At 45.8% G+C, this 17,528-nt stretch overlaps 1 pseudogene; it reads left to right on the forward strand.

Annotated features, from left to right (window-relative positions):
• Positions 1–7,302: 7,302 nt before the first annotated feature.
• On the forward strand, positions 7,303–8,172 carry LOC116892774 (annotated as a pseudogene).
• Positions 8,173–17,528: the final 9,356 nt, after the last annotated feature.

Consider the following 17,528-nt stretch of genomic DNA (forward strand, 5'->3'; position numbering starts at 1 on the left):
AGAGGATGTCTCTCTGACCTCTGTGGACTCTATTCAGTGGCCGCATGTCAGCCTAATGGCACAAATCCTTTCACAGAGCTTCTCACCTCAAGCAGCCATACCAACACTTTAAATAGCCACCATTTTATCACTTGTACCTAAATAAAGCTAAAAACAAGTAATTTTAAAAAATAAAAAATAAAGAAAGCCAGGTATGGTGGTGCATGTGTTTAATCCAAACACTCTGGAAGCAGAGGCAGGTGGATCTCTGTGGATTTGAGGCTAGCCTGGTCAACAGAGTGAGTTCTAAGACACTCCGAAATACGTAGAAAGATCCTGTCTTGATAAATTTAACAACAAACAAACAAATAACCTATCTCCTGGATTTATTACTAGTTCTCTAAAAATGTTGAAGAAATCTAATTTTTTGACACAACTCTTCTAAAGTGTAGTAATTAAAAGCCATGTCCTCGGTTTCTTCTTCTCCTAACCATCCCTGTGGGATCCCTCCCTAAGTGGATCCTCCTTGGGCCTGCACTGGGTGTTTGCTGCTTCCTGCCCTGCACTTCCCCAGGACAGCTGGAGGATCTGGCATCTCCACACTGTGCTGGGTTAAGCTGGGAAGTCCCCAAAAGCTCTCTTCCAGACACTGCAAGAGACAGCCTCCTGTGGTGACTTGAGTTCCCCTGCTCTCTGAGGGTATGTGGCCTGTGGCTGGCCTTTCCAAGCAGAGTGTGACTGGCTGGAAGGGGCAGAGGGAGTCTAGTTTCTGTGGAGGATCCTCCCATAGCACCCATCTGAAGGGCTCAGGCAGCCCAGAGGGAACAACAGGACAGAAGGCCAAGGCACCAGAGGCAGCCAGATAAACGTGATGACAGTTTGAGTTCATTGCATCCCAGCAAGAAGTGAAGAATGTGGGCAGTTTAACAGAACAAGCTTCCTCATGTCCTTCCTCACCAAATTCTCAGACAGTCACTAAACACAGGAGATGCGTGAGATTCTTCAGAGATCCAGTCAAGCTGCTGGAAACACGGTCAGGAGTCTGAGCCGCACCTAGGTACCCTGTCTGGATGACACAGACATCCAAGGACTCTGTCATCATGATGCCACAGTAAAGCTTGGCCCTTGGAAGAGCTGCCACCTGGCAGCCTCCGTGGTCATTGTGAGAGCACGCTTCCCTTGTCTATAAAGGGACAATACCATCCTCCCTCCCTCCCTAATGGCACAGAGGTTTTCAGACCCATGACCCATGACCCAAAAACCTAGAGTACTGGAACTCTTGAGTTACCAAAGGGTGACCTGGGACAGAAGATTAAAGGTGCAGTCTCTTGTGGGGGCATGCAAAACAGAAGTAAGCTCCATCAAGAATTATTACAGGAAAGTGGGCAACTGAGGAAAGACAAAAAAATTAGGGGAAATGAGAGAAAGTGGGGGAGGGTGGCCAGGGCATTCTAAGAGAGGAAAAGCCATGAACTTCCTTGTCTGGGAACTTTTGTGGGACCATGGCAGAAACTAGATACAGGCGGGTTACTCTCTGGGCTCTTATGCTCCCACACATTCCACGCATGGCTCCCTGGCCCATTAGAATTATGGCCATGCAGTGTCCATGCATGGGCTGCCCACCTAGTGGGGGCATTGAAACCCTGCCTTGTGACTTGTTAGCCACTGACCTCAAATATCTGCTGTTTATCACTTGGTCAGTGTTACAACCTCGGAACTTACAAGTGTCTCAAGCCCTGCTAATTGTACTAACCTCTGGTCATTCTCACAGTCCCATAACCAGCTTATAGCTTTACTGTGGGAGAGCATTAACTCTAACACAGCCACCAAGATATAACTGTCATCTTTCTTGGTTACCTCACACCTTGTGTCCTGTCTGTGGTGTTTGGGCAGTCTCCTGAAATAGGTAGAGGATTCTTGTTGGAAGCTGTCCTCAGTTACAGCTGCGTGGTACATTTTTTACCTGTGTGAGAAATAAGAGTATGTAAATGTATCTCACCTGTGCCTAGGGGGCTTTGGGGCACCTCCCGGCCTGCTGCCTCTGCCTCGGACAAAGCCCTGGCCTTCATTGTTTAGCTTTGCCATCTCACATCCAGCTACTGATCCTCTCATTCACCTCAGAATTCCATGCCTTGCTGTATTTGCCCATAAGCATTCTCTAGCTCTGGTGTCTGTTCTCACAACAACATGCGTGATCAACTTGCATTTTCATCACAGCCCTTCCCTTTCTGCAAAGAGCAGCTCCAGCCACAGCAGGAGTTCAGAACTGAGACAGGAGTAACTCTAGCTGAGACTGCACTGTTCTCAGCTGTCCCGCAGCCAAGGGTAGTTGTACCTGTGAATCCAGAACGCCGTTTGAAGGATGACATGACCTTTGATCCATGACCTTTGGCACTTGCTCTTTGATTTCTTACCAACTGTAAGCTAAAGCTGTACCCTAGATCCTAGAACAAGGGAAGAGGATCCCTAGTCCCTGGTGTACATGGGAGCCTATGCACCAACTTGGGCTGTTTCCCTCCTCACTTTTGGTTACTCTCAGAAGGGAGTAGGGGCTTGTGAAATTTTAAGTTGCTGGTATGTGTTGCAGTGAGAATTGACAGCGTTGTGCTCACGGTGGGAATCTATTGTTACTGTAGGACTGGAGAACCTCACCTCAGTATCTGCCACACTGACGTGGGGTTATTTTGACCTGGTGGCAACTGAAATGACACCTGCTCCTCTCCGTTGTGGTCAAAATTCTAGTGGTTAGACTGAAACCAGCGTTCCTTAGGAATTTCTGAAATTGGTTCCCTTCTACCAAAGGAGCCATCTCCTTATTACTGGCAGAAGGGACAAAAGGCTGTCTGTTGTGCCTACTTGCATACCAAAGTGCATGTTGGTCTCCTGTCTTCCTCCATATTAAAGTACTCGTTACACATTTCAGAGTCCACCTGGCTCTGCACACCCAGGCCCTCCCATTGTAAGCTTCTCCAGCCCAGAAGCTTCTCTCTCCACTGCTACTCATTTTTATGATCTTGCTGTTTTGGCTGTGTTGTATTTTTTTTAGCTTCCTCTCTTGCCCTTTCCGTTGGTCATCTCTTTCTCTCTCCTCATGGCCAAGTCCAATCTACTGGCCATGTTCAGTCTATATTTTCTCTCTCTGCTCTGGACGATTTCAGATGTTTCTGGGTGGGTCTCCCTCATACCTATAAATAAAACCGTATAAATAAAACTGTCCATTTAACCATAACTTGGAGCAGTCACACACTCCCATCTGCCTGAGCAAGCAGTATAAACATTCCATGCGAGGTTGTTCAACCCTCTCCACTTCCTGACCCGGAAGGGAAAACCACAACCTACTACAGAAATGAGATGGCAACAGCAAAGAACACGTGAGCATATATGAGCACATGAACACATATGAGCACATGCACACATATGAGCACATGAACACATGTGAGCACATGTACACATGTGAGCACATGAACATTTGTAAACACATGTGAGCACATGTGACTGCCTATCTGGTATGTACCTTTTACTAGTGTGCTCATGTTTAAATTTGTCAAGGAAAAGAATAAAACACACACAGTATGGATTAAAATGGGCTCAAAGCACATCAGGTGGAATCTAGAGGCCATTGCTGGTTATACTTCAAGCACAGCTCCAGCAGATCTTCTGAACTGGACTTAAGACACCTATTCACTCCTGTGTAAGGGGACCTTGACACTGGGCCAGACCAGGGATTCCTGAAACACTATTAGCTTTTGCTGACCTTGCATTTCACACACACACACACACACACACACACACACACACACACACACACACACACAGAGTGGTTGAAGCAGAAGCAGGCTCCAGCATCCTATTTTTTTCTTTTAATCCATTTTTATACCCCTTAAGACAAAGTTTTTCTATTAGAAATAAAATTACCTCATAGACATTAGTTACACATTTTCTAGAAATAATTGCCACAAAAACATTCTTTAAAAACAAATTAAAATCATTAAACATCTTACACTTACAACAGGATTATTGATTATGTATTTTTTTTTTGGAACTTATACCTAACCAAACAATTCTTGTCTATCTTTCCACAAGCCCATTTTAATTCAAAGGCAATTGTTGTGGTTTGCCCTGAAGTTATCTGTATTTTGATGCTAACTCCACTGCCCCAAGGACAGCTGCCTAGTCACATTCTCGGGAATCTGGTGACTTGATCAGAACCTTTTCCCCATTGAATTTGTAAAGTACAGGTGAAGGGCAGGTAGAGGATAGAAGGAGGCCTGTCATTGGAGGAGAAGGAAAGATGGGTGGGAGAGAAGTTTGAATGAAGAGGAGGAGACGAGGAGAAAGGAAGCGACAGGAGGGAGAGAGGGACTGAGAAGCCGTGGCAGGACAAGATGGCAGGTGATGTTAAGATTCTGCTCTGTGTATTTACCGGTTGTTATTAATGTTCTCAAGGGATGGATGGTACCGAGCTTTGTATGTTTAACTGAGCAATTATATCTTAACAATTGGATCTAAGATTATTGGGTTGTGTGTTCTTTTATGTGGGGATTTGAGTGTAGGAAAGTGTGCAGCTGGGCTGTGTTTCTGCCAAGATAATCTAGCAGATATCTTGGGGCACCGAGGTGTAGACCCAGCGGGGTAAAAGACAATCCATATTTATTTTTATTTTTATATTTTTACAACAGCCAATAATTCTCTTGTTTTAGTTTATTAAAGTTTAAGCAGGCCAAGTGTATAGTAGTAAGTTTCTCCTTGTACTGTGCTGAGGACAATCTAGATTTACTAAGGAATAGAACACAGGTCTTATGCCTTATTTTTGACATCTTGATCAGTTAGACTGGCTAATTATCTGTTCTCTGTCATAACAGATTCGTATGGTCTTTATTTTAACCCTTTTATTTCCTGGTGCACACTGAGAATCTGTTACCTCATCCCTAGGTCACAAGATGAAGGAACTCAGGCTTGACTTGGAGTGAATGTTTTCTTTGACCATTAACTTGCCCCAAACCTATTTTTCTTGCTACCTCAATTATGTGCTTGCACTGCATGAACACTCACTGTACTCCTCTCTCTAACTCATGCAGCTCTTGCCATTGTATGAGGAAGGGACACATTCTATCCTTGATTCTAACTACATTCCCTATCAACTACCCTAATATCACAAAATTATTTGACTCAAGCTAACTTTCTATACCTATTTAAATCAAATTAAGAATTCCATAAAATCATTAATTCATCTAAACAACATCATCTCAAGAACATTCTTCTTCATCTTGATCTGCAGGAAACTTGCCCAACAGAGAGGGTTATCACCCAGTGAGTAATCACACCAGGCTATAGGCAGTGAGGGTCTCCCAGTATCCACTCACAATGAGCCAAGTAAATGAGGAATACGGCAATGACCTGCAGGAGAAAGCGCATCAGTAGTAAGAAGCAATCCTGGGATGAAGCCCCTAGGGTTGTACCTTTCTAGAGTGCACCCACTGCAGCAGAGCAAGACAGTGGGAGGTCTTGGGGGGGAGTTCACTTGCACATTGTAGCTCTTCCTGGAGGGTGCCCACCACTGACCTATGTTTCCAGGAAGGAAATCTGCCTCCTGTCTTGTCATCCTTCAGAGAGGTTGGAGAGATGCCCCATTCTGATTTAGTTTAGATATAAAGCCCAAAATGTGTAAAACTTCTAGCGAGAGTTTTTCTGTTTGTGTACCCCAAATTCATGCTAAACCATCACCCTCATGTTGATAATATTTGGAAGTTCAGATTTTGGGTAATGTCTTAGTCAGTGATCTATTGGAGTGAAGAGACAGCATAACCACAGCAAGTCTTATTTTAAAAAGAGAGAGGGTATATAATTGGGACTTGCTTACATTTTCAGAGGTCCCACCCATTTTCATCATGGAGGGGGAACATGATCGCACCCAGGCAGAGATGATGCTGGAGAAGTAGCTGAGAGTTCTATATCCAGATCTGCAGGCAGCAGGAAGAGAGAGACACTAGGCTTGTCTTGGGATTTTGAAACTTCAAATTCCACCCTCAGTGGCATTTCCTCCATCAAGGTTTTCAAATAGTGCCCCTCCCCAGTGACCAAACACTAAAATATATGTACTACCACAGGGAGGACTCTCTGAGTGGATGAAACCTTCATGGTGAGATCTATGCCCTGTGAAAGGGGTTCCAGAGGGATCACTTTGCACTGCAAGGACACAGCAGGAAGACAGACATGTGCAGCCCTGAGAAGGGTCCTCCCAGAGCGTGGCCATAGCAGACTGGCGTCTGACCTTTGCCTCCAGAACACTGGGAAGCACAGAGCAGTTTGGAAGGCGCCTGGTTTCATCGCTGACCTGGCTGTTCCAGCCACAGTCACCAGCGCAGAGCTGCTCACGACAGCCCCAATTGCCACTCATACTCCTGCCTAGGGAACGTCTTGCTTTAGGAACATAAACAAATGTTCTGTGGTTTGGAGCCTTGCAAATAATCATATATGTTCTTCCCAACCTTACGGTGCCCAGGCTAATACTTGCTGATCTTTCCCCAAGCCTCAGAGCAGTCTGCCTGGGTCCAAATCAAAAGGAAGATGATTCATGACGTGAATATTAAAGAGGAACTCCATTAAAAACCAAGGGGAACATGGTATCTTCATCAGAACTGCATGAAAAACCTGTGAGAATCTAGGAGCAGAACGATCCCCCCTCAAAATAAACCTGGATTCAGCTGGAGACTCAGTCCTCACCCTGTACAGCATCAACTCAAACTGGATCAAACAACTTCATGTAAGACCCTTAACCAACCCTGCAGGAAAGCAGAGGAAAGGCTTAGCGACCTTGGCATATCAGTGACGTTCTGTGGAGGACGTAAACAGAAAAGGAAATCATGATATTTGCTATGGGATGCATAACATTAAAACGCTTCTGCACAGGAACCAAAACACTGGAGTAAAGAGATGGCCAACAGAACTAAAGAATTCATGTGTGTGTGAGAGAGGGGCGTGGGGGCGGTGTCCAGAGTATTAAATACGAAAAGAACAAACCATTTGATCAACAAATGGTCAAATCAACTAACTGAACACTTTTCAAAAGAAGCAATAAATGTACCAAGTGTCAACATCTTTAGAAACTAGGAAAATGAAATCAAAATGTAATCTATTGAGAGGCTATCACCCCAGTCGGAATGAATGACTACTACCATCAAGAAAAGAATAGGTCAGGGACTTGAGTGCAGCCCTGCCCCTGAGCCCAGGCTCCGGCTCCTAAGGGCTCTATCTCTCAAGGGCATCTGTGCACCAGCTTGCACAGGTGGCCAGAAGCTCTGGGCGGAAGTGAGCAGGGAGACGATGGAGGTGCCAGTGGTTCAGGCCCTGCAGGCTGTCCATCTGGAGTCGGACGCCTTTCTGGTTTGTCTGAACCACCCCCTGAGTACGGAGAAGGAGGAGATGATGGGTCTGTGCATCAGGGAGCTGAACAAGGACATAAGGAGTGAGTCCAAATTCACCACGCCGGAAGTGATGTGTGCACGGTTCCGGAAAAGGTGGATGCGATCAGAGTTGTCCACATCCACTCGGTCACCATCCTGCGCCTTTCTGACAAGAGGAAGGACCGCGTGGAGATTTCCCCAGAGCAGCTGTTGGCAGCCTGGACTGAGGCTGAAAGGTGGCGGAACTCACCGGCCATCCCATGAGAGCCGTCAGCTGGTACCATTCGCACCCTCACATAATGGTGTGGTCTTCACACCAGGGTGTTCGCATGAAAGCGATGTACCCAATGATGGACCAAGGCTTCGAGGGACTTATTTTCTCCTGTTTCATAGAAGACAAGAACACAAAGACCGGACGTGTCCTCTACACTTGCTTCCCATCCGTACAAGCCCAGAAAAGCTCAGACTATGAGAGAATTGAAATCCCGGTTCATGTCGTCCCTCACGTCACCACTGGGAAAGTGTGCCTCGAATCCGCAATGGAGCTGCCTAAGATCTTGTGTCAGGAGGAGCACGACACATACAGGCAGATCCATAGCCTCACACATCTGGACTCAGTGACCAAGATCCACAATGGCTCGGTCTTCAGAATCTGTGCAGCCAGATGTCGGTGGTGAGTGGGCCTCTGCTGCAGTGGTTGGAGGACAGATTGAAGCAAAACCATCAGCCTCTGTGGGAGCTGCAGCGGGAGAAGGAGGAGCTCATGGCGGAGCTATGTTCGCTCGAATAAAGCAGGGGAGCAGCAAAAAAATCAGGGGTGGGGCGAACAGAAATACTTTACGTACAATTTATTAAACAAAAATCAATTTTGAAAAAGGTAAAGTCACAGGTCCTACATTATATAACTTCAAGATTTATTATTATAAAGCTACAGTGATCAAGATACGATGATATTTGCAGATGAATCAATGCAACAGGGAAGAAAATCCAGAAATAAACCCAACAATAATGTGCTTAACTACGTTTGAAAAAGTACAAATGTGATTCAAAGAGGAAAAGACAGTAATTTATTTCAACAAATCGAACCTTCTCCAGCCAACAAAATATATAAAATAAATAAATATATAAAAGAATTTCTGAATGTATCACGTATTTAAATCCAATATAGAAGACTTAGGGGAAAAAGCTATTCCAGAAAAAATTCAGGACTTAAGGACTTAATATTTTCAACCCAAAGCACAATTTCACAAGAAAACAAAGTAGAGAGATTGGACTTCGTCAAAATTAAAGCTGTTTATTCTGCAGAAAGATGAAGAGGAAACCATCGGTGAAAAAGATGTGTCTGAAACTCAAAAATAAATAGCACCAGTAGAAAATGAAAAGAGACATAAACATTGTCACTAAAAATGGTGAAAATAGCAAATCCTGTTGAGGAGGCAAACGAAATTCTTCACACACCAGTGACAGGAATGTAAAAATACATCGACTGGGTAGAAAAGTTTGGAAATTTTTTTAAGTTAAACACACACTTAGCATGACCCAGCCACCAAGCCGCACTGTCTTGGTACAAAAACTTTTACAAAATTTTTCTAGGTAGTTTTATCTGTGAAAGCTGCAAATCAGAAACAACGAAGATTTTCTACAGTGAGTCCACGGCTAAAGAAACCATTCTTATGGTGGAATATTACTGTGCAGGAAAAAGGAACATACTGCATAATTGTTTTGCCACTGAACTACATCTCAGCCTGACTTAACTGGATTTGGAATCATCATGTAAATATAACGTGGACATGAAGGTGTTTTCAAAAAAGTTTAAGTGGGGAGAAGACTGATCCTTAACGGAGGTGACACCATCCCAAGGGGTAGGGCCTCAGACTGAATAAAAAGAAGGAAATGATGATATCATCAGGTCTGTCAAACATGGTGGAATATATGCCTTCAAATTGTGAGCCAAGATAAACCCTTCCTTACATAAGTTGCTTTTGGCAGGTCTTTTGTTAAAGAAATAAAAAAGAAAAAGAAAAAAGAAAAGAAAATAGGTCACTGAGGATATAGGGAAAGGACAATAAACAGTAAGTGTAAGTGTAAATTAGTAGAGCCACTGTGAGAACAGGTGCCGTGTCTGAAATACTAAGACTGAGTTATTGTTGAGTTCAGCTATAGCATTTCTGGGTGCAAACCCGAGAGGAATCAAAGTCTGCTTTCTGTAGAGACACCTGCACACCAGGGCCTGTTGCTACGCTGTTCACTGGCTACACTGTAGCCAAATCATAGAATCAGCTTAGATATTGCAGTGCAAAAATGGATAATGAAAATGCTGTCCATTATGAATAGAATTTCATTAAATCACAGTGGATGGATGGGTTTGGAGATCATCCTATTAAGCAAAAGTAGGGAGTAGCTATCATGTAAGGCTTATGGGAAAGCATGAGTGGAACCATTGGAGCTTGGGGGAGCAGGAAGACCAGGAAGGGGAACAGAGGGATGCACATGGACAAGATTGTTACATAGTATTACTGTTACAGTTCCCCAGACCTTAGCAGAACAGACTCCATGATGGAAACCCCATTCAGGCTTTGAAGCTCAACATTTAGGTAGCACCATCTGCCAAAACAAAAACAAGACATTATTTATCAAAGCTCATAGTTGTAAGAAAGTCTCTGAATGTACTAATCTTCCCTTTTTGGCTTCTGTAGGTCTGCTTTGGCTGCTCTTGTTAACTGAATATGTAGACCAGGGTATCCTTTTCTGTGCTTAAAAGCTCACCCTGAGAAAAGTTTGGGGCTACTGGGGTTTCCAAAAAGGAACAAATGAATAAAACACCCAGTGTAGTCACTGGCTGGATAATGAAGACTTTCTATTGGCTTAAATCCATGTCTAAGTCATCTTAGAGAAAACCATCTCATAACAATACAACTATAAAAATGTCACAAAATCCCTTTTTTTGTCTACTGGGGACAAAAGATTCTTGCACTCAGAGAGCAGTAGGGAACCAGGAATGTTAAACATGCAAGGGACCTCCTCAAAGAAGGATATAAAATACCTATTTTCCAACCAGAAGGTTGAAAGTGGATATTTTAATGACCTGGTGACCCTTTGCTATCTGTGGAGGCATAGATGCCTCACCCACCCTTTGCTATATGTGCAGACCTCACTCACATTCCCCAGAGTTTATCCCAGCCTCTCCCTCCCTATCCTTACCTTTAACTGCAAGATAACAGAGTCCATGTTATGGGAACGCCACATGTATTCTACGGCCAGCTGACCTCTGTGCTCTCTCTACCACGGACCACACTAGGTTCTAGGTCTTTAAGCTATGGTCACACATACTTTGAAAAGGAGTCTTTATATGGTCACACCTTAAGCTTTATTGTCCTCCTGTAATGGGGATGATTATAGCCTGGAAACTTTTTCCCAAACTGTACTGTGTTTTCAATATGCTGACAGTGAAACACCTGGCATCAGGCTCCCAAGTTGACAAAGTCAACTTGCACCAGGATTTTGTTCTCATCTCTTCGAGGTTCACTTCCCTACATAGATCCTTGCAGGGTTCCTCTTTGTGTCTGCGGATACTGACTGACTGACTAGTGCTGCTAGTTATCTAGTTCTGGCCCTCAACACTGTTCCTCACCCATCTCAGAGTTGGAACTAACTTTTTATAACTAAAGGAAAAAAATTAATCTATTACTTTAGCAGATCCCTAGCTTCCAATAACATAAAAGCTCAGGTAGTATCTGCAGCCTATAGAAAGTCTACCCACATCTTGTTGAACCTGCTTCTGAAATAACTCACCAACGCATTTTAAACTTGCCTTGATTTATGCCTTTCTCTGTTCTGTAAAACTTGAAACTGCTTCTGCACTGGGACATGGAATTTGGAGTGACTTACATCTGTGTTCCTGGGGCCATGGCCACCCAAAATGGCCCCGAAGTAAACTCTTATTCTCCTTAAGGTGAGAGCTATGGTTTTGTGTGGACACTTGTAAACAAAGATTAGACAGGGAAACTTGAGGACAGTGTGTCATGGGGCTTTGTGTACAGGTCATCCCGCAGGCTCCAGAATAAGCTGAGGCAGAGAGAGAGGTGTGGCCAGGAGAAGACCACTTACAGGAAGTTTGTGTGGGTTGAACACAAAGCTGTTTATGGCTATGCTCACAAGGCACACCTGGCCATGTTTGTGCTGATATGTCAGTAAATCACTTATTCAGCTCCATTAGGTGCCTGGAAGATGTCTTCCTCAAGGCCTCTGACTGCTGACTTCCCCCCAAGGGCATGGCTGAGCTGATCTCCACATGCCAGAACACCCAGTGGGATTCTGATTCAAGTTTCTCATTCTTGGGATGACCTTGTTCCTTGGAGGGTCAGGGATGGGGATGAGGTGGCAGGTGACAAGCTCAACCGGCCCACCAGGAATTTCAGACCCTGAGCAATCCCTGTGCCTTGCTTCTGCACCTTGGCAATAAGGCAGACTGCCCAGAATCTCTTTGTGCAAATTCATCTCCTCCATTCTCCCAAGGCCCTGGAAAAACCCACAGGCTCCAATTGGTGGTTCCTATGGTATGGAAGTACGAACCAGAGCCTGGTTGGTCTTAGTGCCTTTGCTGGGACTGCAGGTGGTAGCATGGGTGGGACTTTTCATCTGGAGATGCTCATCTCTAAGGTGCTATCTTAATGACATTTCCCAATGGTACCAGTCACCATGATTATGGAACCAATACATTGGCAGATGGTCTCATCACATCCATAGTCTGGAAGCAGAGAGTAAACAGGAAGCTGGTCTGTAAAACTCCAAGGTCCACCCACTACTTCCAGCTAGGCTTCACCTCCCAAAGATTTCATAAGCTTTCTAAACAGCACAACCAGAAGGGGGCCAAATGTTCTAACATGGGAACCTGTGGCAGACAGTTCACATTCAAACCAGGTCAGGTGTGGAAGGAATGCTCCTGCCAGAGGCAGATTGTATAAGCAGCCTACAGTGGGCTTCCTCTGTCCTTGTTGCCTGCATGCCTGGTGCAGATGCTCCAACTCTGCCCTGAGGTGGTGGTGGTAGTGATGGTGGTAGCATTGCTGCTGTACTCAGGAAGGCCCAACACAGCTTCCAAGGTCCCGCACCTGACTAATGAGAGATCGGGATGGAGACCCTTCTCTCGAGGCTACAGGTCAACCTAGGTCACTGAGGTGAGAAAAACATATTTACTAAATCCCGGCCCATCCCCAGGTTAAACTGAGTTTAGCCTAATCTGGGGCACAGGCGGTTCTTACAGGAACTTTTGCTAATCCATACTGTTCTGCTCCAGTAACCACAAGGCTTTCGGCTCCCCAATCAAACAGAAACACTAGGTGAAACCACTGTGCCCTTATTAAAACTTCATGTCCTGCCAAGCTTGGTAACAGCTATCGTAACTACATCTTACCTTTATAAACCCCCTACTCACTCAGCTCAGGGTGACTCTAGATTGTAGTCAGGAGGGCATGCACTAGTCTCAGTCTATGTGGCTCAAGAAAACTTCAGATTCATAAAAGGCTCATCCTGGTCTCCTTCTCTTAGGTGAGAACAGCACAGCTCCAGCAGTGCTACTGGGGAAAGTGTCAAGTGCCCCCATATCCCAGCAGTTTCAAGGTGTTTGCAGGAGTCAGCCTTCCATGAAACCTCAGTGTGATACTGAAACAGGACCTGTGGGGTCGGTGGGAGGCAGGCAGCAGACCGAAGAATGAAGAGAGAAACTGTTTCCTGTCTCTACCCTCAGTCTTCTGTCCTGAAGTGGTTCAGTGGACAGCTGGTCACTAGGGCACACTCTCCTATTTCCCAGTCATAGCTAGAACATTCCTGTGCCGGCAAGGTAATGCTTTCCTTCCCATCTATTGATCCAGCATCCTTGGCTTTGCATAGGGGTTAATGAGGGAACAAAGAAACTCAGTAATAGGTGCATCATGCCCCCACACACGAGCACTCAGATCTGGGCTCATGAAATCAAGAAGTCCACCCACTCTTCCCTGGGAACCAGAGACAGTGACATTACAACATATAGCATGTGCCTCCTCCACCCCTCAGCACCTACCATCCATCCAGCCGGCCTCAGTCCCAGGACACAAGCCAAGATGACATTGCAGGGTTTACAGTAGGAGATTTCAGGAACTCAGTCAAATGCAGGGTGTCTCGGATACCTGTGGGATTGTCTGATGAGGGAAACCAGTATTGGCTGCTCTCTCTGAGCCTCCTCCACGCCAGGCATCATCCTTGCCTTTGATGCTGTTTTATGTCAACTTTACACCAGCTATAGTCCTCTGAAAGGAGAAAAGACAATGTCTCTAGGGAATCCATCTGCAAGCAAGCCTGAAGAGGATTTTCTTCATCAGTGATCATTGCAAGGAGGACTTGCACCTTGTGAGTGGTGCCATTCCTGGGCTGTTGGTCCTAGGTTCTGTAAGAAAGCAGGACGAATAAGGCATGGGGAGCAAGGCAGTAGGAGCACCCTCCAGGGCTCTGCACCTTCTCCTACCTCCAGGTTCCTGCCCTGTTTGAGTTCCTGTCTGACTTCCCTCCCTGATGGACTATGATGTGGAAGTGTAAGCCAAGCAAACCCTTTCCTCCCTATCTTTGTTTTGCTTGTGGCGTTTCATCATAGCAAGAGCAACTCTAAGACAAGGTCTCAAGGAAGTAGGTCCTGGGCTAACCTAGCTCAGTTAGCAGAGGTTTGATGACCAGAGTTTTTCGCTTTGTTATTGTTATCAATAATTGATTATTTTTTATTGTTATTCTCTTTACATCCCAATCACAGCATCTGTCCCTCCTCTCTTCCCAGGTCCGCCCTTAGTCCCTCACCACACTGTCCCTACCCCTTCTACTCAGAGAAGGAGGCCCCCCCTTTAGTACCATGGTCCCAGCAGGTCTAGGTACATCCTCTCCTACTGAACCCAGGGATTCTTGTGGAAGACTGGGGGACAGAAGTGAACAAGTTGGAAGAATCAGGGACACCTCAAGAAGGTCCACAGAGTCAAATAACCTGGGAGCAGGGGTACTCACAGAGCCTAGGCCACCAACAGGGAGCATGCAGGAGCTAGAACGAGATTCCCCTACACATGTGTAGATGACCAGAGTCTAATCCCAGGTCATCCAAGTTCTAGGAGACACTCGGAAGAGTCATCACCTGATTTCCACTTGCACATGCTCCCTGTAGCTCAGGTTCAGGCAGCAGTAGCAGACCGTCTCCCAGGCAGCTCAAAGGAGAGTCTCAAAGCCCACCCCAACAGTGACACACTTCCTCCAACGATGTCATATCTACTCCAACAAGGCCACATCTCCTAATTGTGCCACTCCCAGGGCCAAGCATATGCAAACCCATGAGTCTATGGGGGCAAGACCTATTTAAATCACTGAAGTAAATAATTTTTAATGTTCAAGAAGAAAGCAGGTTCATTTGGTTTCAGAGGCCTGAGGGTGTGTGTGTGTGTGTGTGTGTGTGTGTGTGTGAGAGAGAGAGAGAGAGAGAGAGAGAGAGAGAGAGAGAGAGAGAGAGAGAATGTGTTTTGATTTTGCATGGAAGACTGCAACTTCTGACCTTAGCAGGTGACCTCCATCCCACACATCAGCCTTCCTGATGACATACGATGGCCCAGTCTGTGGACAGCATCTCATGGTACCTTGGTGGAGTGTTCTTACTGCGTTTCCAGCCTTCCTCACCCTGGGCTTCATTTTGTGGAGTAGTGCAGGGTTTCATTGAGTTTCCTAGGATTCAACCCCCAGGCTCAGGTAACTCTGCCACCTTAACCTCAGTGTCAGGAACCACTGGTAAACACCACTCTATCTTCTCAGCCGTCCACGCTTCTCTTGGGACATATGAAGTCCTCTCTGGATGCCATGATCCTGCCTCCAAAAGTGCCAGTAGGTGAAATCCCTATTTTTGCAGTTTTCAGTTCATCAAAACATTCTTCATGTTTGTCTGCTGCCGCCGAGGACAAGTGGGTACTTAGGGACTCTGATCGTAGGGAAATGGACTTTTGCCCCAGGATTGGGTCCTGTGGTGGTAACCATATGAGAAAGAATGAATGCTTGGTTTACTCTGTCTTAATTCAGGTTTTACTGCTAAGAACAGACACCATGACCAAGGCAACTCTTAATTGGGGCTTGCCTACAGGTTCAGAGGTCCATCATCATCAAGACAGGAGCATGGCAGCGTCCAGGCAGGCATGGTGCCGGAGGAGCTGAGAGTTCTACATCTTCATCTACAGGCTGCTAGCAGAATACTGACTTCCAGGCAGCGAGGACTAAGGGTCTTAAAGCCCACACCCACAATGACACAATTACTCCAACAGGGTCACACCTATACCAACAGGGTCGTAACTTCTAGTCATACCACTTTCTGGGCCAAACGTATACAAACCATCACACTCTGTGTAGGTCATTTCATGCCTGATGTATAAAGTTAGGAGACAATGACCATATCACAGTGTCAGGCTTCTCCTTGTCTCATTGTGAAAGCTGAACAATTTCAATGGAGCCAGCATGAAAGACTGTTGGTGGCTGTGTAGTATGGTGGTTACACTGCCTCTGGCATACATGAAGCTTTGCCTCTACCCTTCTCCAGCCATGCGTCCTGGACCAGGCAGAAGCTCCTTAGGATCTTAAGTACATGTAGGCATGTAGCTGCACCTGACAACATGGTAACACTTGCATAAGTAAGTGCCTGTTTTACAGTGGGTGAGCGTTGAGGGGTGTGCCTTTGTATTGCGTGTGTGCATACATTCTTATCAGTCCACTGTCTTGGAGAAAATTGGTCCCAGAGCCCATCAACCTGTTTTTCTTTTAGAAATGACTCTGGGTGGACTTCTGATGCATAACACCCCTGTCTCTCTAAGAGAAGAGACTCAGCTTCCAGGCTAATGTTAGGGTTCCTCCTTAGCCTGTGAACCCAGACCTGATTCCCTGGAGCCAATGCAGAGCACCAGAGCTGTCTGTGTGTTGCCATCTTGTGTGTCGGGGTTGTAGTTCCTCCATGGGCATCACTATGATCTGCAGTCACCGGTTCCCCTGACAGAAATGTGTAATTAGGAGCTATCCTGACATAGTTCCCATCTGACTCCAGCTGGGACAGACCTTGGCATTGCTTGTAATTATAGGGTTCAAGCCTGTTTTTGCTAAGTGGGGATTGAAGCATGGGTCGGTTCACTATCATTCGGAGGGATTATAGGCCATTACAAAAGAGAGGCCAGTGCATCCAGAGCTCAGTCCCTGAGCTCCTGATCTAGCCTGCACATGGATGGCCTGCATGGTCAAAGTCACAAGAAGCTGTGTTCAAAGAAGAGAAGTAAATGTTGATCAAAACCACTATGTGCCTGGAGCCCTGAAGATTTCAGGCCCATTTAATACTGTCTGATTTAGGGAGGGAGGCATCATTGCCCTGAACTGTGACAATGGCAACCTAGACTTCAGGACACAAGGAGGTGCATGTGTAGGAGTAACACTAGCCGCCATTTTGAGCTGCCTTCCTTGAGGCATTTTCTGTCTCCACCCTGCTCTTGATGCACTCCATAAGTCTGGAAAAGAGGGAGGAAAGGGAGATCATTTGTTGCCAGTCTGGAGAGAGCACAGGCTCGTGTGCTCATGGGTTGTGTATGACAGCAGAGACTAGAAATGGCACCCTGCATGGTACCCAGGAAGAAGGGAGGTGGCTTAGGTGGACACATCCCAAAGCCGTATACTCTGCAGGGCGTCAGTCTTGTCAGTCACCTGAACCAGAGTTCCTCCTTCTTAGGCTGACTTTTCTGAATACTATCAGTGCCAAACCAGGACTTGCTGTAAGTTGTACGTGAAGTATACTATGCAACCCGGCCTATCAGAAAGAAAGAAACAGTGCTGTCATGATCCTTCCTGGCAGGGGCAGGAGCTGAGAGAAGAAGCTTACCTCTTCCTCCAGCTCAAGTGGAATTGGGAAGCTGGGGGAAAGGTACAGGGAGAAGCTGCTTCTTTAGTGGATGGAGTAGTTTTGGTGTGTCGCCATATCCTGGTTGGAGGATTTTGAACTTATGGTGTTAAAACGTCCCAGAATAGATTGGCCGGCCCCCTCTACGTGTCTGTTCTTGGAAAACTGGTCCCAAGCCTTTCTTGAAAGACAACCAACATACCTTGTTATTTCAGGAAAGTGTGTCT

The sequence above is a fragment of the Rattus rattus genome, chromosome 2 (assembly GCF_011064425.1).
Source record: "Rattus rattus isolate New Zealand chromosome 2, Rrattus_CSIRO_v1, whole genome shotgun sequence".
Lineage (NCBI taxonomy): Eukaryota > Metazoa > Chordata > Mammalia > Rodentia > Muridae > Rattus > Rattus rattus.